The 22,251-nt window shown below is 40.0% G+C and overlaps 1 non-coding gene across 1 annotated transcript; it reads right to left on the reverse strand.

Moving 5' to 3' along the window:
• Positions 1-830: 830 nt before the first annotated feature.
• Positions 831-936, reverse strand: LOC113461666. Its single transcript, XR_003383960.1, has one exon. It is a non-coding gene; the product is annotated as a small nucleolar RNA R71 (small nucleolar RNA).
• Between the last annotated feature and the right edge of the window lie 21,315 nt (positions 937-22,251).

Below are 22,251 nucleotides of genomic sequence, written 5' to 3' on the forward strand. Positions count from 1 at the left end.
TGTTTTGAAGAAAAGATAAGGATGCAAGGCTTGGTTTGATAGGAAAACGTGGGAGACATGGAAGCTAGAATGTTGCCCACGGCTGAGAAGGGATGAGGCTTTGGGATCCGTGCGACTATAGATGGTATGCTGAGAGATAAATAATTAAAGGGATTTGACTGTTTTTGAGATTAAAATAGGAAAATTGGATCCTGTGGAAAAAGAGTTGGAACGAGTGGGAAGAAATTTAGGTGAACTTAGAAAGCACTGGATTTTGGAGAAGAGTTCTTGGAGTCGACTCCGGAGAATGTGAAATTGTAAAATGATATAGTGTCCGTTTAGGCTTTACCTAATTGAGCTCGACTCGACCTGCATGCATTAAGCTTAATCAATAAATAATCAAATCAATCTTGAATTACCTTGGATAATTTATTAAAATGCAATCATGAAGGTAATACAATTTTTAGTTAAATTTACAAAATATGTGAATTAAAATAATGATAAGTGCTATGAATAAGATATTAATTTATGCATTATTTAGCACTTATCAGTTATCTAAGGTAGCAGCGGTACAATATGAAATAAAGTCTAGTGTGATCCAAATGCTCCCATCTTTTTATGGGCTCACCAATGAAGATCCATATAAACACCTAGATGAATCCTTGAGATTTGCACCACTGTCAAGATTCAGAACTTCACTGATGATGCTCTGAAACTTAGATTATTCCCCTTCTCCCTTAAAGATAGAGCCAAACAATGGCTGAATTCTTTAGAAGCCAACTCGATTCGTTCTTGGGATCAAATGCAACAAGAATTTCTTAAAAAATACTTTTCCATAGGAAGAACGAACCGGTTTAGACGTGCCATTACAAGCTTCTTTCAAACCGAGGGAGAAGAATTTCAAGAAACTTGGGAGAGATTTCGGGACCTAATCCGTAAATGCCCTCATCATCAAATACCTAAGTGGCAGCTAGTGCAATGTTTCTATGACGAATTGACTGAACGAAACCGTCAGATGATCGATGCTGCATGCAGGGGGACTTTCATGCTTCAAAATGAGCATGAAGCATGGCAATTATTTGAAAATCTTAATGAAAACTCCCTCCACCATGCTTTCTATTCTCGTCAAGCAATCCCGAGTTCTCAAAGAAAAGGGATCATTTGTGAAATAAGTCATTCCATGGGCCTATCTAGCAAGGTAGATGCATTGTCCCATAAGATTGATCAATTGATGATAGGAGGACATATCGTTAGCTCTTCCCAAGCACAAGTGTGTGCTATCTGTTCTAGCCCATCGCACCCTATTCATGAGTGCCCCTCAACATCCCAATTTCTCGAACTTATTAATGCTGCCCAAACACAGCCCAGACTGGGTAATGACCCATTTTCCAATACATATAACCCGGGATGGCGGAATCATCCAAATTTTTCTTGGAGGCAGCAAGCTCCGAATACTGCCCAACCCTACTCCCAAAATTTTCAAAACCCTCAGAATTTTCATCTCTACCGTCCCTCAATTCAATTTCAACACCCTCCTCCTCCAACCCAAAGAAATACAGCCTTTGAGGAGAAAGTGTTGACTGCTCTTGAAGGTTTGGAGGCAAACACACAACTATTGCACTCTCACACGCAATCAATTGCTAAGTTAGAATCCCAAATGGATCAACTAGCCAATGTATGTTGACCCCCTAATAGATTTTGATGAATACAAAACACTAGAGTAAAATTCCATTATATCTTAACAATTTAATTGAGGAATTCATGTGTCTTATTAAGAATATTGTTAAGAAATGTCTAGGCAAGTTCCCATAATTTTTATGAATTTATTGAAGAATATTTTGAGTTAAAGAAAACAGATCAGGGACAGCCGAGACGTCTCCGGATAGTTTCAGAGACGTCTCTGGCACAAACAGGAAGAACCGGCACACTTGGAGACGTCCCCGACACCTGCCGAGTCGTCCCCACGTTAGCGGAGTCGACTCTCTCAGTAGCGGAGTCGACTCTCTCAGTGGCGGCAGAAAGGCAGTTTTCAAGAGATATGCGCGAGACGTCCCCACAGTAAGCCGAGTCGTCCCTGCAAGTAAAAAGGAGACTTCCCGAGTCGTCCCCAAGATAGCGGAGACGGCTCTCTCAGGGTTTTCCAGAGAATGGTTTTTTGGGTGATAAGGAAGCGGAGTCGACCCTGAGACAGCGGAGTCGTCCCCATGCATAAAGTGCAGACAACCCGAGACGTCCCCTGAAGGAGCGGAGTCGACTCTCTCAGGAAATACCAGAGGACATGTTCTTCGGAGATAAAGAAGCGGAGTCGTCCCCAGATCAGTGGAGTCGTCCCCATTCAAAAAGTGCAAACAAGCCGAGACGTCCCCTGAAAGTGCCGAGTCGACCCCAGACAACGGAAAAAGTAAAATCTTGTAGCCGAGACGTCTCCCGTTGAAGCGGAGACGTCCCCGGAGTGACTGGGACGCGACTGACAGCTTTTCAGGTTTGGTTTGAATTTCAAATCCTTCTTTCTTTGTCTCTAACAGCTATATTTGCTTTTTGGGCTATAAAAGGGACCTCTTAAGTGCTTCTCAACAACTCTTCACCAACCCAAAGCTAGATCATTCAAGAGAGAAGTAAGAAAGAAAAGTTCAAGGGAGTGAGGGCATTCAAGTGAAGAAATCAAGTATTTTCAAGCTTCCCAAGTGATTTCAAGCTCAATCACTCTCGTGCGCTTGGGATTCAAAGATCACACTCAATCCTACGCGCTCCACATCGGAAGAATCAATATCTCCCACGCTTCCAACGGCAAAAGGATTCTTCCGGGTTCTATTGTTCATAATTGCAATATTTGCTTTTTAGAGCTTTTCCTTTCTTTTGTAAACTCTTTCGTTGTGGTGCTTGTTCCAGTCAAGGGACTTGGAACAAGGGAAAGGCGTCCCAAGCCTAAGTGAAATTGGGGGTTTTAGGGTTTGTTGTGAGCCCGGTGTAAAACAACGAGTTGGGTAGTAAACTCGCAAAACTACCGTACTGTAATCGTGGATTATAGTGAAAATTCCCAAAGGTGATTTGGGGAGTGGATGTAGGAGCAGTGGAAGCTCCGAACCACTATAAAACCTTGTGTTTGCGATTGACCTTTCTCATTCCTCCTTCTTTACTTTAGTGCATATATTCGTGTGTTTTATTTTTAATTAGTCAAAAGTTTTTAAAACACCCAATTCACCCCCCTCTTGGGTGACCATCTCTGGGCAACAAGTGGTATCAGAGCTGGTGCTCTGTGTATTTCTTGAAAGACCTAACCGTCTTAGCCAAAGATCTAGATGGCAACACCCTTTAACAATGTCCCTGCCGAGGGGCAAGCAACCAATAGACCTCCACTCTTCAATGGGACAAATTATACCTATTGGAAGACTAGAATGAGAATCTTCATTCAAGCACAAGACTATGCCTTGTGGAGGGTTATAGTCAAGGGACCACAAGAACCATCACATGTGGTTAATGGCATTCGAGTTCCCAAACCTGAGGAGGATTGGGATGAGAATGATGATAGGATGGCTCAACTCAATTCTAGAGCCATGAACTCACTATTTTGTTCTTTAGATGTAAATGAGTTCAATAGAGTCTCTACATGTAGTTCCGCTAAGGAAGTATGGGATAGGCTTGAAGTTACCCACGAGGGTACAAATCAAGTCAAAGAGTCCAAAGTGAACATTCTAGTTCACAAATATGAATTGTTTAAGATGGAACCTAATGAAACCATCACATGCATGTTTACACGTTTTACCGAAATTATTAATGGCCTAAAAAGCTTGGGCAAATCTTACACTAACCCCGAACTTGTGAGTAAAATTCTCAGGTCACTGCCAAAAGCATGGGAAGCAAAGGTCACGGCGATTGTAGAAGCCAAAGACCTCAACACTTTGGGGCTAGAACAACTCTTGGGCTCATTGATGACGCATGAGCTCACGATGAAGCAGCATGAAGAAGAGTTGCCAAAGAAAAAGACAATCGCACTCAAGGCTACCTCAAGTGTATGTGAAGAAGAGAGCAGTGAGAGTGAAGAAGAAAGTCAAGATGAGGACTTGGGTTTGATAGTAAGGAAGTTTAAAAAATTCATGAGAAGAAAGAAACCCTTCCCAAGAAAGAAATTTGGAGGGAGAAATGATTGGGAAAAAGAAAAGGAAAAAGAAAGAGACCCAATCGTATGCTATGATTGCAAGAGACCGGGACACATTCGTTCCGAATGCCCTCAACAAAAGAAGTATTTTGGAAAGAAGAAGAAGAAGGCATTGAAGGCAATGTGGGATGATAGTGACACATCATCCTCCGAGGAAGAGAAGGAAGAGACCGCCAACTTGTGCTTCATGGCGTTCGAAAGACGACGAGGTATGTCAAAACCCAACTATAAATTTTACTTTAGAAGAATTATATGAAGCTTTTCAAGAACTTATGGGTGATTGTAGTATGTTAGGAGCTAAGAATAAAGAATTAAAAGCCTCCAATCAAAAACTAAAGGAAAATATTGAAAACCTATTAATTGAAAAGGAGAGCGTTAAAAATATTCACACTACTAACCTAGAAATCAAAAATTCAAAACTAAGCATTGAAAATGAAAAGGCAAAAACACTAATTAAGGAATTAAGTCTAAAAGTAAAATCCCTACTCGACAATAATACCTCACTTGCTCAAAATGTTGAATCTCTTAAAAAAGATATGGAAGAACTAGTTAAAGAAAATTTGAATCTTAAGAATGAGGTACATAAGTACAAACCAATTGTTGAAAAATTCACACAAAGCTCTGAAAAATTAAATCTCATTCTTTCAAATCAAAGAGCTGTTTTCAATAAAGCCGGATTAGGATATAAAACTAATAAGCAACAAAAATATCTAAAGAATTTCTTTGTAAAAGCAAAAGACGTAAAAACTGAAAAACCAACATGCTTTCTTTATGGAAAGAATGGACATAAAGCCTACTCTTGTATTCAAAGAAAAATCCAAACTAACAAGAGTACATTTGTAAAAGCTAAAAACATAACTAAAGTATGGGTGCCTAAGGGAACCAACTACACTAACCACGAAGGACCCAAGAAAACTTGGGTACCTAAGAGCTTCACATGATTATTTTGCAGGTATGCCTTGCAGCCGGAAATAAAAAGAGAATGTGGTATCTTGATAGTGGTTGCTCAAGGCATATGACCGGTGACAAGAGTCTCTTCGTCACCTTGGAATCAAAAGAAGGAGGAGTAGTCACATTTGGAGACAATGCTAAAGGCCGAATTATTGGTGTTGGTAAAATCTCCATATCACCCTCCTCATTTATTGACAATGTATTGTTAGTTAATGGACTAAAACATAATTTGTTAAGTATAAGTCAATTTTGTGACAAGGGCTTTAAAGTATCATTTGAATCATCACTATGCATAATTAGTAGTCCATTTGACAATGAGATCATACTCACAGGACATAGGCATGGAAATGTTTACATGGTAGATCTTGATGATCTCACCATGAAGGATGGCCAATGTCTTGTAGCCATGAATCCCAAAGTCAATGAGACTAGTTGGTTATGGCATCGTAGGTTAGGGCATGCTAGCATAGATTTAATCTCAAAATTAATTACAAAGGATCTAGTCAAAGGACTACCAAAAATAGACTTTGAAAAGAATAAAATTTGTGCTGCATGTCAATTAGGGAAACAAACAAGAAGTTCTTTCAAGTCTAAGAACATAGTTTCAACATCAAAACCCTTAGAACTAATTCACATGGATTTGTTTGGACCCACTAGAACTGCTAGTCTAGGGGGTAAGAAATTTGGTCTTGTAATTGTTGATGATTTTTCACGTTTTACATGGGTTTCATTTCTTGCACACAAAGATGAGTCCTTTCCCGCTTTTATCAAGTTTCATAATAGGGTTTCAAATGAACTCAATCTTAAACTAAAAGCAATTAGGAGTGATCATGGTACCGAGTTTGAAAATCAGTATTTTGAAAAATTTTGTGAAGAAAATGGTATCAATCACAACTTCTCGGCACCTAGGACACCTCAACAAAATGGGATGGTAGAAAGGAAGAATCGCACACTAGCAGATATGGCTCGTACCATGTTGTGCGAATCGGATCTACCAAAGTATTTTTGGGCTGAAGCAATAAATACTTCATGTTATATCTTAAATCGTGCTTTAGTTAGATCCATCTTAAAGAAAACACCGTATGAGTTGATAAAAGGTAAGAAACCAAATATAAGTTATTTTCATGTTTTCGGTTGTCGATGCTTTATTTTGAACAATGGAAAGGACAATCTCAGTAAATTTAGTGCTAAATCAGATGAGGGGATCTTCTTAGGTTACTCCTCATCTAGTAGAGCATACAGGGTCTTCAACAAGAGAACTCTCGTTGTTGAAGAATCCATTCATGTTGTTTTTGATGAAACTAATGGAGATTCTTCTAGAAAAGAAGAAGATGGTGATGTAGGTATACTTGAAGACCAAATGAAGGAACTCTCCACTCAAGACAAACAACATGAGGATGAGATCAAAGAAGATACAAATCAGCGAGATGAAGAAGATCAACCTCCATCAAGAAATCAAGATCTTCCTAAAGAATGGAGGTATGCACATGGTCATCCAAAGGATCTAATCCTTGGTGATCCTTCACAAGGTATAAGAACTAGATCCTCTTTAAGAAACACTAGTAATTATCTTGCCTTCGTTTCGCAAATAGAGCCTAAATCACTAGAAGAAGCTGAAAAAGATGATAATTGGATGAATGCTATGCAAGAGGAATTAAACCAATTCGAAAGAAATGAAGTTTGGACTCTAATGAAAAGACCCCCTAATGTTTCAATTATAGGCACCAAGTGGGTGTATAGAAATAAACTAGATGAAGATGGAATAGTAATAAGAAACAAAGCTAGGCTAGTGGCCAAAGGATATAATCAGGAGGAAGGAATAGATTTTGATGAAACTTTTGCTCCTGTTGCTAGGTTAGAGGCTATTAGACTGCTTTTAGCATATGCATGCTTCATGGATTTTAAACTCTATTAAATGGATGTAAAAAGTGCATTCTTAAATGGCTATATAATGGAGGAAGTTTATGTAGGACAACCTCCATGTTTTGAAAATCACTTACATCCAGATTATGTGTATAAATTGCATAAAGGATTGTATGGACTTAAGCAAGCTCCTAGGGCATGGTATGAAAGATTAAGCAATTTCCTAATTGAGAACAAATTTAAGAGAGGAAATGTAGACAAAACCCTCTTTATTAAAAGAAAAGGAAATGACTTATTGCTTGTACAAATTGATGTGGATGATATAATTTTTGGTGCTACTAATGATAGTCTTTGTCAAGAGTTTGCCAAGCTTATGCAGGGAGAATTTGAAATGAGCATGATAGGTGAGCTCAACTTCTTCCTTGGGCTGCAAATAAAACAATCAGAGGAAGGCATCTTCATCAGTCAGACCAAGTATATCAAAGAAATGTTGGAGAAATTCAAGATGAAGGATGCAAAAGAAATCAGCACACCCATGGGCTCAAGTTGCAAGCTTGACAAAGATGAAAAAGGTAAAAGTATAGACTGCAAATTATACAGAGGTATGATAGGCTCTTTACTTTACCTTACTGCTAGTAGACCAGATATATTATTTAGTGTTTGTATGTGTGCTAGATACCAAGCATGTCCTAAGGAATCACACTTGCAAGCTGTTAAGAGAATTTTTAGATATCTAGTAGGGACATCTAATGTAGGCTTATGGTATTCTAAACAATCTGACATAAATTTAATTGCTTATTCCGATGCTGATTTTGCCGGGTGCAAACTCGACAGAAAAAGCACAAGTGGCACATGTCAATTCTTGGGTGCTAATTTGGTTTCTTGGTTTAGCAAGAAACAAAATTCAGTTGCCTTGTCCACAGCTGAGGCTGAGTACATTGCAGCTGGAAGCTGTTGTGCCCAAGTTCTTTGGATTAAGCAACAACTTGAAGACTTCGGTATCAAAATGGATAATATACCAATTAAGTGTGATAATACAAGTGCAATCAATTTAACAAAAAATCCTGTTCAACACTCTAAGTCAAAGCATATAGAGATTAGGCATCATTTTATTAGGGATCATGTGCTGAAAAATGATGTGATGATTGAATATGTATGCACTGAAAATCAATTGGCTGATATCTTTACAAAGCCCCTTTGTAAAGATAGATTCAACTTCTTAAGGAATGCTTTGAGCTTGTATGATCCTAGCAAATGAATTGAACTTGTATTGCATTGTTTGCTGCGCAAACTAGTAATCAACCTCAAGGTAAACATAAGTGAAAACATGAATTCATGTAAGCTAAATGACGAACTGTTTGACTTTCCGGAGGATGGTTACCCTCCCTTGGATTCTTCATGGAGATATTTTCGGAGCCTATTTCATAGGTATTCGAAATTTAGTCAAACATTCCTCATTTCAATATTAATAATTCAAAAATCATTATCAAATTATTATAGGATGTATCATTAAGGGGGAGGATCACAAACAAATTCACTCTAAGTTTATCAAAAGAGATCATGTTGATTAGGATGATTAAACAGAAATTGGGAGAAGATAGAATACAGTCTGAAATTTTTCAGTGCCGGAGACGTCTCGGGCAAATCGCAGAGACGTCCCCCCAGGGGAGACGTCTCGCCTTAGTCGCGGAGACGTCTCGGGGACCGAAGGAGGGCTTTTTAAATAGGTCGAAATCGCTCGAGCCGACTCGAGCTTTCTCCTTCATTCCCGACCAAAACGAAAAACCCTAGCCTCCATTTGCTCTCCACCTCAAATCCTAGCCTCCGTTTGCTCTACATCACAAACCCTAGCATCCATGGCACCAAAGAAGGCTAGGACGACCCGTGGAAGGCGACCTAGGGTAGCGGCCGACGGTGAGGAACGACGGGAAGAACCCTCCGCGTCGTCTCCTCCGGTTGCTCCGCCAACCACGACTATTTCCTGTGCAAATCGCACAGTCACGACAGGAAGGTACATAGATTTCTCCTTTTTAGATCATGAGGGGTTCTCTATTGGAGAGAGACTCCGAGCCCAAGGGTGGGAACACTTTTGTACCCTCAATACCTCGACCTACCCCGGCCTAGTTAGAGAACTTTTTAGCAATATGGCCTTAGGGGACCTAGGGTACACTGGATATGTCCAAGGGACATTAGTAGAAGTCAATGAAGATGTCCTATCCACTGTCTTACAAATTCCTAGGGACGGTGAGGCTCCAACCTCACATCCCCAAAGGGAGTCAGCCCTAAATTTACTTTTAGGAAGAGAGGACTGCGGCCCTCTTGATGTTGTCAATTCCCAGGACCTAAATGCAGAGATGAGACTTCTCTTAAGTATTGTCAACCGGGTCCTATTTCCTAAAACCGGTCGCTTCGATTTTGTTTCGGAGCGAGACTTAGTTATAATGCACCACATCCTACTAGGGATCCCTCTAAACCTCCCTAGACTCATGCTAAATTACATTGCCCTATGTCATAGGTATTCTAGGTTTAGTATACCCTATGGCATGATCTTTACCTTAATCTTTAAACACTTCAAGGTTCCCATTCCAACAAATGAACCTGCAAAGCCCTTGAGAAACACCGACTATTACAATGAGGGCACAATGAGAAGAATGGAATTTCATAAGATAGATGGATCGTGGGTCAAGGTACCAAAGAGAAAAACCCAAATCCTAGAGCCTGAGATCTCACATCATGAGTCTGACCATCACTCTCCTCCACCTAGCCACATGGATATCCCTGATATTCCCTCCAGCTCAGCTGGACCTTCCACATCCATGCCACCACCTCCTCCAGTTAGTGGGCCCTCCTTTCTGTCAGAGGATCAGATGCGCACCTTAGCATCTGCCATTTGCCAGCAGATGAGGGAGGAGATGAGATCCATGATCTCCACAGAGTTGGCCCCCATCAGAGCTTCACATGAAGGGCTTCTACAAGAGATGAAGGATATTAGAAGTCAAATTGAAGCTACAACACAAGAAATAATTGGTGTGGGTGCCACCCAAACCATCAGATCATTAGAGCTCAAGGACAGCTTGAAGAGCATTTCCAAGAGTCTTAAAGAGCTAACAAAACCAGATGGCAATGTGAGCACCTTAGTTGCCCAACTCAGAGGAAGAATTGAAATGGCAACTATAGAGTTTGAGGCACTTGTGGCAGGTTTCCACAAGTCACAGGGAGATCAATTTAAGACCCTCATGGATTCCATCAACACATTCATAGATGCAGCTTGTAAGGTTTATGAACAAAATACAGCTGGTAGGGCCCATGAGCAACGTCGCCGATGATGGATATCTTGTAGGATCTTCTTTTTGTAAATCTTAGGCTATTTTTGAAACACTTTTGTATTAGAAATCAATACGTGTAATGATTTCTTCTTTTTGACTATGTACTGACTTCAAAGGTTCACAATGATACATGAATACAATCCCTTTTGAAAACTGTGTACATTGCCAACTCTATGTATGTGTTTCTATGAATGTGAATGTGCCTCTTGATGTGTCATAAGAATCTCATAACATATATTAAGTATTCAGATTTGGCACAACGTATCAAAGCATATGAAACAGGAGGAGCACAACCTGAATATCAAAGGGGGAGTAAAATGAACACTGAATATATTGAATATAGAGATAATTTGTCCCCTTCATTGTTGATGACAAAAAGGGGGAGTAGATATTGAATGTAGAGATAGTGAAAGGGGGGAGCAGTTATATATATGGATATTGAATATGGAATGCAAAATTTATAATCATACTCCAAAGTTGATTTAGAAAAGATAAAATTGAAGAATATTGACCTTAAGATAATTGCCCTTCTGGAAAAGAAAGGGGGAGTCAAAAAGAATCTAGCTTTCAATTATCCTCAGCATCAATACTTCATTTTAACTTGATTCAAATTCAGTTGATATGCTAAAATCATTTAAGAACTATAAAGATCAATCTTATGCACAAGGAAAGAACTGAAAATTGAATACTTTGAGTGATGCACATTGTATCTAGTTCTAATCAAAACATTATACTTGTACATCTGATCAAATACTGTGTATATGTTTAAATCTCAAATTTTGCATATACTCAGTGTTTTGTCATCATCAAAAAGGGGGAGATTGTTGACCCCCTAATAGATTTTGATGAATACAAAACACTAGAGTAAAATTCTATTATATCTTAACAATTTAATTGAGGAATTCATGTGTCTTATTAAGAATATTGTTAAGAAATGTCTAGGCAAGTTTCCATAATTTTTATGAATTTATTGAAGAATATTTTGAGTTAAAGAAAACAGATCAGGGACAGCCGAGACGTCTCCGGATAGTTTCAGAGACGTCTCTGGCACAAACAGGAAGAACCGGCACACTTGGAGACGTCCCCGACACCTGCCGAGTCGTCCCCGCGTTAGTGGAGTCGACTCTCTCAGTAGCGGAGTCGACTCTCTCAGTGGCGGCAGAAAGGCAGTTTTCAAGAGATATGCGCGAGACGTCCCCACAGTAAGCCGAGTCGTCCCCGCAAGTAAAAAGGAGACTTCCCGAGTCGTCCCCAAGATAGCGGAGACGGCTCTCTCAGGGTTTTCCAGAGAATGGTTTTTTGGGTGATAAGGAAGCGGAGTCGACCCTGAGACAGCGGAGTCGTCCCCATGCATAAAGTGCAGACAACCCGAGACGTCCCCTGAAGGAGCGGAGTCGACTCTCTCAGGAAATACCAGAGGACATGTTCTTCGGAGATAAAGAAGCGGAGTCGTCCCCAGATCAGCGGAGTCGTCCCCATTCAAAAAGTGCAAACAAGCCGAGACGTCCCCTGAAAGTGCCGAGTCGACCCCAGACAATGGAAAAAGTAAAATCTTGTAGCCGAGACGTCTCCCGTTGAAGCGGAGACGTCCCCGGAGTGACTGGGACGCGACTGACAGCTTTTCAGGTTTGGTTTGAATTTGAAATCCTTCTTTCTTTGTCTCTAACGGCTATATTTGCTTTTTGGGCTATAAAAGGGACCTCTTAAGTGCTTCTCAACAACTCTTCACCAACCCAAAGCTAGATCATTCAAGAGAGAAGTAAGAAAGAAAAGTTCAAGGGAGTGAGGGCATTTAAGTGAAGAAATCAAGTGTTTTCAAGCTTCCCAAGTGATTTCAAGCTCAATCACTCTCGTGCGCTTGGGATTCAAAGCTCACACTCAATCCTACGCGCTCCACATCAGAAGAATCAATATCTCCCACGCTTCCAACGGCAAAAGGATTCTTCCGGGTTCTATTGTTCATAATTGCAATATTTGCTTTTTAGAGCTTTTCCTTTCTTTTGTAAACTCTTTCGTTGTGGTGCTTGTTCCAGTCAAGGGACTTGGAACAAGGGAAAGGCGTCCCAAGCCTAAGTGAAATTGGGGGTTTTAGGGTTTGTTGTGAGCCCGGTGTAAAACAACGAGTTGGGTAGTAAACTCGCAAAACTACCGTACTGTAATCGTGGATTATAGTGAAAATTCCCAAAGGTGATTTGGGGAGTGGATGTAGGAGCAGTGGAAGCTCCGAACCACTATAAAACCTTGTGTTTGCGATTGACCTTTCTCATTCCTCCTTCTTTACTTTAGTGCATATATTCGTGTGTTTTATTTTTAATTAGTCAAAAGTTTTTAAAACACCCAATTCACCCCCCTCTTGGGTGACCATCTCTGGGCAACAATGTATTAAACAAGCGAGAGGAAGGTAAGCTTCCAAGTCAACCAATGAGTAATCCTAGGGGACAATACGTGGCTCAAGAAACTCGACTAAATCATGAGCAAGCCAATGCTTTGATTACCCTAAGGAGTGGACGTATAATAGATAATAAGGTTGGGAGGGTAACAATAAGGAATGTGAAGAAGAGGAGAGGAATGTATCACATGAAAACCCAAAACCTTCTTCAGCTAGTCCACCATCTGCCACAACCCACATTCCAAAGGCTCCATTCCCTGAAGCACTTAATGCACCCTCTTCCTTTGGCAAGAAGGAAACTTCATTAGAAGAGATGATGGAGGTCTTCAAACAAGTTAAAATCAACCTCCCACTCCTTGATGCCATCAAACAAGTTCCCTCCTATGCCAAATTTTTCAAAGACCTTTGCACCCAAAAGCGGAAATCTAGGACACATGTGCCTAAAAAGGTCCTCCTAACTGAGCAGGTAAGTTCCATTCTCCAACACAACACCCCTCCAAAGTTCAAAGATCCTGGTGTTCCAACTATTTCCTGTGTCATAGGAAATAACTCCATCGACCGAGCACTCTTAGATCTAGGGGCAAGTGTGAATCTTCTACCCTATTCAGTCTATGAAAAATTTGGGTTAGGTGAATTAAAACCTACCTCGGTGTCCTTACAATTGGCTGATCGATCTGTGAAGATACCACGGGGGATGATTGAAGATGTTCTTGTCAAGGTAGACAAATTCTATTTTCCAGTAGATTTTATCATCCTTGACATGGAACATGTGCCCAACCTAAAAAAACAAATCCATGTGATTCTTGGTCGTCCCTTTTTAGCGACAGCCAATGCATGTATCAACTGTAGAATTGGGGCAATGGATATATCATTTGGAAACATGAAAATTAAGTTGAATGTGTTTCATGCCGCTGACCAACATGTAAGGGAAGACGAGTGTTGCCTGATTGACGAAATGAATGATCTTGTAGAGGAAGCCCTTCCCTATATCTTAGCGGATGACCCCCTAGAGGCATGCTTGGCCCATTTTGACATTGACAACTTTGATATAGGCCATAGAAGAAGTCAACATCTTACTCGACGATCAATCTCCCATGAGCTCCCTTCCTTGGAAGATCCGACCTAAACCTCTTCCTCCCATTGCTAGCGCACCACTTTGTCCTTTCATTGATTCTCCACCTAAACTTGAGTTAAAGCCACTTCCGACAACTCTTAAGTATGCCTTTCTAGGACCAGAAGATATCCTTCTTGTAATCATCGCAGCCAACTTATCTACTGAACAGGAGGGTAAACTTTTAAGGGTACTAGAAGAGAATAAACATGTCATAGGATGGTCTGTAGCCGATTTGAAAGGGGTTGACCCCTCCATATGCATGCATCGAATCCACCTCGAAGATGATGCAAAGCCCACCCGAGAAATGCAAAGAAGACTCAATCCTAACATGAAGGAGGTAGTCAAGAAAGAAGTTGTGAAGTTATTAGATGCCGGAATCATTTACCCAATTTCTGATAGTAAGTGGGTGAGTCCGACACAAGTGGTATCCAAGAAATCAGGTATCACTGTGGTTGAAAATACGGAAGGAGAATTGATACAAACATGCACAACCACGGGTTGGCGCATGTGTATTGACTACAGAAAACTTAATTCAATGACTAGGAAAGACCATTTCCCTCTACCTTTCATAGATCAAATTTTGGAACGGTTGGCTGATCAAGGTTTCTACTGCTTCTTAGATGGTTATTCTGGATATAATCAAGTACCTGTTTACCCAGACGATCAAGAGAAAACCATCTTTACTTGCCCATTTGGGACATTTGCATATAGGAGGATGCCTTTTGGACTATGCAGTGCACCCGCAACTTTTCAACGATGCATGATGGTCATTTTTTCAGATATGGTGGAAAACTTTCTAGAAGTGTTCATTGATGATTTCTCAGTTTTTGGCCTATCTTTTGACGATTGTCTGGATAATTTAACTCTAGTTCTGAAAAGATGTAAGGAAACCAACCTAGTGTTAAGTTGGGAAAAGAGTCATTTCATGGTTCAAGAAGGCATAGTTTTGGGACACGTCGTGTCCAAGAGGGGCATTGAAGTAGATAAAGCCAAAATCGATCTTATTTCCAATCTCCCTCCACCCAAAACTGTGAAACAAATCCGATCATTCCCTGGCCATGCTGGTTTCTACCGTCGCTTCATTCAGGATTTCAGTAAGATTTCCAAACCCTTGTGCAATCTTCTTGCCAAGGACACTCCCTTTGTCTTTAATGAAGCATGTGAGGAAGCATTTGAAAATCTTCGCTCGAAATTGACCACTGCACCCATCATACAGCCTCCTAATTGGACCCTTCCATTTGAACTGATGTGTGACGCATCCGATTATGCCATTGGGGTAGTTTTAGGGCAACGGCTAGATAAAGTACCTCATGTCATCTACTACGCTAGTAAAGCACTCTCAGATGCACAATTGAACTACACCACCACTGAGAAAGAGTTACTAGCTGTAGTATTCGCGCTAGACAAGTTTCAATCTTACCTTTTAGGATCCAAGGTTACTGTATTCACTGATCATGCTATCCTTCGACACCTTCTTGCAAAGAAAGACACCAAACCCCGTCTGATTCGATGGATTTTTTTACTACAAGAATTTGACCTAGAAATTCGTGATAAGAAAGGTACTGCAAATGTCGTAGTGGACTACTTATCTAGGATTCTTCTTGAGCCCTCTCAAAATACCTCACCCTTACATGATTCTTTTCCAGATGAACAATTATTTGAGGTACGAGGAATAAAAATACCACGATTTGCAAACATAGTAAATTACCTGGGCATAGGATGAATTCCTGATGATTGGTCAACTCTAGACAAGAACCGATTCTTTTCACAAGTGAAATTCTATTATTGGGATGATCCCGATCTATTCAAGTATTGTCCCGATCAAGTAATCCGTCGATGTGTCCCCGAATGCGAATTTCAAAGTATTCTTTCATTCTGCCATTCACGAGCTTGTGGGGGACATTTTGGGGGTAGAAAAACTGCAGCAAAAGTTTTACATAGTGGATTTTATTGGCCCACTCTTTTCAAAGATGCCCATAACTTTTGCCAAACTTGTGAACGATGCCAACAGATGGGTACCATCTCCCGTAGAGATATGATGCCTCTCAATCCTATTTTAATTGTAGAAATCTTTGACGTCTGGGGTATTGACTTTATGGGCTCTTTCCTACCATCTTTTGATTTCGAATACATTGTAGTAGGGGTTGATTATGTCTCAAAATGGGTAGAAGCTGTCGCCACTAAAACTAATGACCAAAAGGTTGTGGTTAAATTTTTACATGAAAATATCTTTTGTCGTTTTGGCACACCCAGAGCCATCATCAGTGATGGGGGATATCATTTTTGCAACCGGTCTTTCGAGGCTTTGGTTCGCAAATATAACATCACCCACAAAGTTGCTACCCCATACCATTCCCAAACGAGTGGACAAGTCGAGGTGTCCAATAGAGAGTTAAAACACATCTTAGAGAAAACAGTACATCCTGATAGAGAAGATTGGTCTCAAAGGATAAATGATGCCCTCTGGGCATACCGTACTACCTACAAAACTCCTATTGGCATGTCCCCCTACCAGTTTTTGGAAAAGCTTGTCACTTACCGGTAGAACTTGAACATAGAGCTTTCTGGGCTATCAAAAAGTTTAACTTAGATATGGCAGCAGCTAGTCCTAACCGAAAACTCCAACTAAGTGAACTTGAAGAGTTGCGCAATGAGGCCTATGAAAATGCTAAAATTTATAAAGTAAGGACTAAAGCTTTTCATGATAAAAATATTAACCGTAAGTCCTTCGAACCTGGTCAAAAGGTTTGGCTATTCAATTCCAAGTTGCGACTCTTTCCGGGTAAACTTCGCTCTAGGTGGGATGGACCATTCGTAGTGAAAAAAGTTTCTCCTTATGGTGCAGTAGAAATCCAACACTTTAATAGTGGACATGTTTTAAAAGTCAATGGCCAAAGGTTAAAACCTTATGTAGACTGTGTTGCCGATGGGCAATTGATCGAATCCCTTAAATTGACGAACCCTATTTATCAAAATAATTAAGGATGCTGTTGCCCAAGGTGACAAGCCAAGAGGGGGGGTGAATTGGTTTCTCTTAATTTTTACTATCTTACTTATGTCAATTGATGAGTTAGTGAAATAGAACAAAGCACAATACAAACACACAGGAAGTATAGTGGTTCGGTGCTCTCCTAAGCACCTACGTCCACTCCCCAAGCGACCCCTTCGGAATTCACTATAATCCCGCGGATTACAGTTGGATTGTTTTCCGGGCTCACAATCCAAAAATCTTTACACTTTGGTTTTTCCGGAATCACCAAGAACCTATGTTGGTTTTACGGGCTCACCAACGAACCTTCATGATTGGTTTTACGTGTTCACCAATAAACCTACACCGTTGGTTTTACGGGCTCACCAACAAACCTTTACAAGGTGATTAATAAAAGAAAGAAGAAACTTGAAGCTCCTAGTTGAGCAAATGTAACATTTATAAGCTACAAGGAAGAGTTTAGAGAATAGTTATCGCTTGATGAGACTTCTCTCTTCTTTGTCAAGAATGCTTCACTCTTCAAGGGTGGATGGAGCTTTTGATATCTCTTGGAGTCTGCTCAACCACTTCTTTTTTGACTCTTGAATGAAGCACTTGGATGAAGAAGATTAGGGCACTTGTCTTTCTTGTGTAAGCTTTGATATTTTGCAAAAGTATGTTTTCTCTAATGAATAGTGTCACTTTAAATAGTTTCCTTCATCCATTGGACAAGCCCCAATGGTTAGAATTCAAAAACTAGCCGTTACTCACTGTTGGAAGGTCAAAAAGTACTTCTGCAGAACTAGCCGTTATGCTTCTGCCCTTGCTTGGGTCGACTCAACTTTTACTGGGGTCGACCCAACTTTCACTTGGGTCGACTCAACATTTACTAGGGTCGATCCTCTCAGAACCACAGAACCTTGCATTTCAGCCTTCCTTCACTTGGGTCGACTCAACATCTTTTTGGGTTGACTCAAGGTTCAGTTGGGTCGACTCAACTTTCACTTGGGTCGACCCTCTCAGGGTTTTCAGAGAACCTATTTTTGAATGTCATTGCCTTTGGATCGACTCATGTTAACTTGGGGTCGACTCAAGTTTGGGTCGACTCAAGTTTCATTTGGGTCGACCCTCTCAGGATTTCCAGAGAACTGTTTTCTTGAGGCTTGAGGATTGGGTCGACTCATTCTTTACTTGGGTCTACCCAACTACTGTTCATCCGTGCCATTTTTGCAGAACTGTGCCAGATGGTTTCTTGATGTGCTGGGGTCGACTCAATCAATCTTGGGGTCGACTCAATCCACACTTTGCTGCAACTTAAGGTTAGATTCATCCATATAAACAATGAAATGCATCTTTATCTTATTATACTAATGTACTGAGAGTGACAGACTTATAAATGATGTATCGAATTAACTTGTAACATACTCTTGATTATTGTATTAATCATCAAAATACCACTATCATCCTCAATCTTCCCCTTTTTGATGATTACAAAATATAGAGTATGAGCCTATTGATACTTATCTTAAAATTAGTTTTAAAAAGGGCTCAAGTTGCTGAATTTCAGCTTTTCAAATTTGAGAGTGAAGTCTCCCCCTATTTCATCCAAATTTCTATATATGAATGCGAGAATGATAAACACACAGGGTATATAAAATCTAAAAAGCTCAATGACTAGTCGGAACTTAAATCCAAATTTAAGATCTTTTTATTAAGTCTCTCTTAGGGAGTTGAAAGCTAATTAATACTTTGGAATTTCACTACACACTGGCCGATCCTTCTAAGGTCTAGGCTCGACATTATGTTGATAGTATAGTCGCAACCTTGGACCCTGATGAATCATACTTATCTAATCCAAAAAAAAAACATCAATAACAATGGATTTAGTCAGGAACATCGAAAAGGGCTACCTATTGTCAAAGATCAAGTGGGCTTATGATGAAGACTCTGAGCATAAGTCCATAGGGGAGTCTTGATGCCCGACACCTTATGCCAACTAGTGTGAGAGTTGTCGACTGATTGCTCGTTACATAGAGAAATCACCATAAGAGTAAAAGTACATAATTTATGATATTAAAAAAAAAGTTCTGTATTAACCTTAAAAAAAAAAAGAAGGCAATAGTGTGAAAGCCATCGTTGTAAAAATTCGAGTAAACTGGAATATTACAGATAAAGCCCGTGAGGTACTAAAGTAAACATCCACAACTCTCGAAATCCTGCTGATAAGATGATTTTGAATCAGTGAGCAGGTCTTTTTGACCAATTCTTGGAAACTACTAGTATTAGCAATATTTTGGAGATCCGAACTCTTAGCTTGTGTACGGTCCAGATTTCACCGAGCACTCCAGTATAAATAAGTCTTACAACTTCCTAAACGAAAACTTAATGACTTTAACTAAGATTGCATACTAACCTAGAATTTGAGCTGACTTAGTAAATAAAACCGTGTGTGCTTTGAAATTCTTATCATTTATGTATCTTAAATTATATTTTAATTTAAAAAAAGAGTTTTTAAAATTCTTAGCTAGTATGCACTTGAAATTTGATTTTCATCAATCAATAAAAAAAAAACAACAACAAATTAATCATAACAATAAATGATATTGAAGTTTGTGGGTATCTTCACTGAAAACCCTCACGAGACTATAACTCGTCCACTAGGGTAACCTAGGGGTTTAAAGCCTTGTTGCATATGGTAAATGCAATCGCGATGCCTGCGAAAGTGAGTTAGAGTTTTTTCTAATTTTATTTTGCTCGAGGACTAGCAAAACATAGGTTTGGGGGTGTGATAAGTGCTTAATAATTTATAATTTAGTTATCTTTCCATAGCACTTATCAATGTTTTTAAACTGATAAATACATATTTTACCATGAAATTGAATAAACATTGAAATAAATTTAAAATATGGTAAGAGGTAAATAATTCTTTTCTCAAAACAGACTCTAAACTTGTCTCTCTCCTGGTTGTAATCTTTCATGAAAACATATAAGGAGGAGATTGTGTTGACCTGGTTTAGTAACTTGATGGAGTTGTAATCAAGCTAAGGCTATGATTAAATAGGTTTTGATCCTGATTAGATAATTATTCTTCTATGAGGAAAAAGGTTTGATTAACCCTTTTTATTAAGTCACGGTCCTGCTTTTAGCCTTGTTGAGTCCGATCTGAAGCAGTTTAGCAAGAATTAAATTTAAACGACATTGGGCTCGAGTGTAAGTTCAAGCAAATCAACGATCATGACCCACCTCAAACCCAAAGTCAATTCCCAACCAATTTCTTACCTGCCTTCATATAAAATTTATAAATTTAAAACAAGAAAAAAAGAAAATAATGAATATAATAAAATAAATAAAAATAATTTCGGAAAGAATCACCAGATTCACTGTTCATATGAACAGTGCCCCGTGAAAACACTGTTCATATGAACAGTGTTACAAAAAAAATTATATATAATAAAATAATAATAATAATAATAATAATAATAATAATAATAAAGACTATCTCACTGTTTATCTCCTTCCTTCCGCTGTCTATCCTTCCCAGCTTCCCAGCCGCGTGCCCACTGCGTTCATGCTGTCTTCCCAGCAGCGGAGATCCAGCTCCTCCGCCATCAACCGCGTGCGGCATCTCCTCTTCCGGATTTCCAGCTCCACGCCGTGATCAGCTCCTCCCAAGCATCGCGCCCCAGCTGCTCGTGAAATCAGCAAACCTTCCGCATCAGCCCTCTTCCTCTTCTTCCGCAATGCAATCCTTCCAGTGTCCGCGAGTCAAGCACCATCTTTCCAAAGAATTCCTCCCAGCATCTTTCGGGACCCCTCTCTTAGCCGTGAACACCGACATTCCAACCGTTCCCAGCATCCCACTGATTTGCAAGGAGAATCATCCGCATGAACCCAGCGTCCACGGATCTCGCCCAGCATTCAACCACGTTCACGATCAGTATTCCCGGATTTCCTTCCAATCTGGTAACAGCCAGCTCCATTAATCCGGCCATTCAACCCGGCATCCACAGATCATGCTTTAATCCCGATATCCAGCCATTCGCCGTCCGCGATCTGCCCTCCGGCATCACGCCCTGGAATCAGGCCCGCGACCTCTTCTCCCTTCCCGAAAGAGCACCCCAAACGAGTATAAAGAGAGGAGGTTGGCCATCGGCTGGGGGGAGCTCGGTTGAGGAAAAACAGGGGAGACCCCCTGTTTCGGTGAAAAGAAGAAGAAAGCCGAGAGGGAACTAGAGAAAAGAAATAAAAAAAAAAGAAAGGAGGGGGGGGGGGAAAGAGAATATTTTGTGATATTTTGGAAAGAATGGGAGGGGAAGACTTTCACTTGAAGATGGGAGGTCGTCCGGAAGCCATGCACGGCTAACCGTCTAGTCTAGGGCGGATGAAGCCCTAGCAATATATCAGGACATTGTAGTTCTCATTTTTTTTTATTATTTTGGAGCTTGTTTAAATTCTTATCTTCAATAAAATATTTCTTTTATGATATTTAAACCTTGAGCATGCTATTTCCTATTCATGTTTGCTAAAGTAGTCTAAGATGATCCATGCCTAGGAAGAAGAGATGTATTACACCCTAGGTTAGGATAATTAGGTGACACTTCTTCCTATACCTAAGATGAATTTTCTTAAAACTCTTTATGCTTTTATTTTAAAAGGCTTGTAGCCAATATTGCATGCCTCTCCAAAAGATAAAAAAAAAAATAAAGAACACAGATCCTAATGCAATGCTATATGGTAGACTCCAAACCCTAGATCCATTTAATCTGAAAAATTCTAATTCGTACTTATAGTTTAATTTAGTTAATTCAAGTTAGCAAATTCTTCTTTTTGATTTATTTTTAAAAAAAAAATAACTCATTCTTCAATCCCTGTGGACCGACACCCGTAATCACTATCCTACAGGATACGTGCTATCGCGTGGTTTATTTTTGAAATTGAAAGAACCGATCACAATCCCTGTGGACCGACATCCGTAATCACTATCTTACAGGATACGTGCTATTGCATGGTTTATTTTTTAAATTGAAAGAACTGATCAATTTCTAATCCAGCGACGAAAGGTTTTTGGATCCAGCCAAGTACTTGTGGTAGTCAGTTGCAGATCAAGATGGGATTGACCTCCCTTAGGAATAAGGGTGAATGCCTTGTATTTTCAATTAAGTAGTACCCTGGCCAGGAAAAGTCAAATCTCTATCACTTGACTTATTGAATTGAAACATATTTTCGGATGGATCGTTTTAGGGTAGACAGACTCTGAGCCCACCCTGGGCATTTTCTGGTCAAGAAGATGAATTATGCGGTAACCATAGTCCATAGATTCTAGAATGTTGCTTTGCATCTATTCGGCCTATCCGATCGTCGGATCCCATTGCTAGATGGTTATTACGATTAGTGCAGAAAGTGTTCTTGTACTACCGACTTAGGTTCGAACCTGTGAGGTCACATGCTTAGAAATTTCTGGATTGATCAAATGGCTGATTAACGATTGAGAATCGTCTAGAGGTA

Source organism: Phoenix dactylifera, unplaced genomic scaffold (assembly GCF_009389715.1).
Source record: "Phoenix dactylifera cultivar Barhee BC4 unplaced genomic scaffold, palm_55x_up_171113_PBpolish2nd_filt_p 000668F, whole genome shotgun sequence".
In the NCBI taxonomy this organism is placed as follows: Eukaryota; Viridiplantae; Streptophyta; class Magnoliopsida; order Arecales; family Arecaceae; genus Phoenix; species Phoenix dactylifera.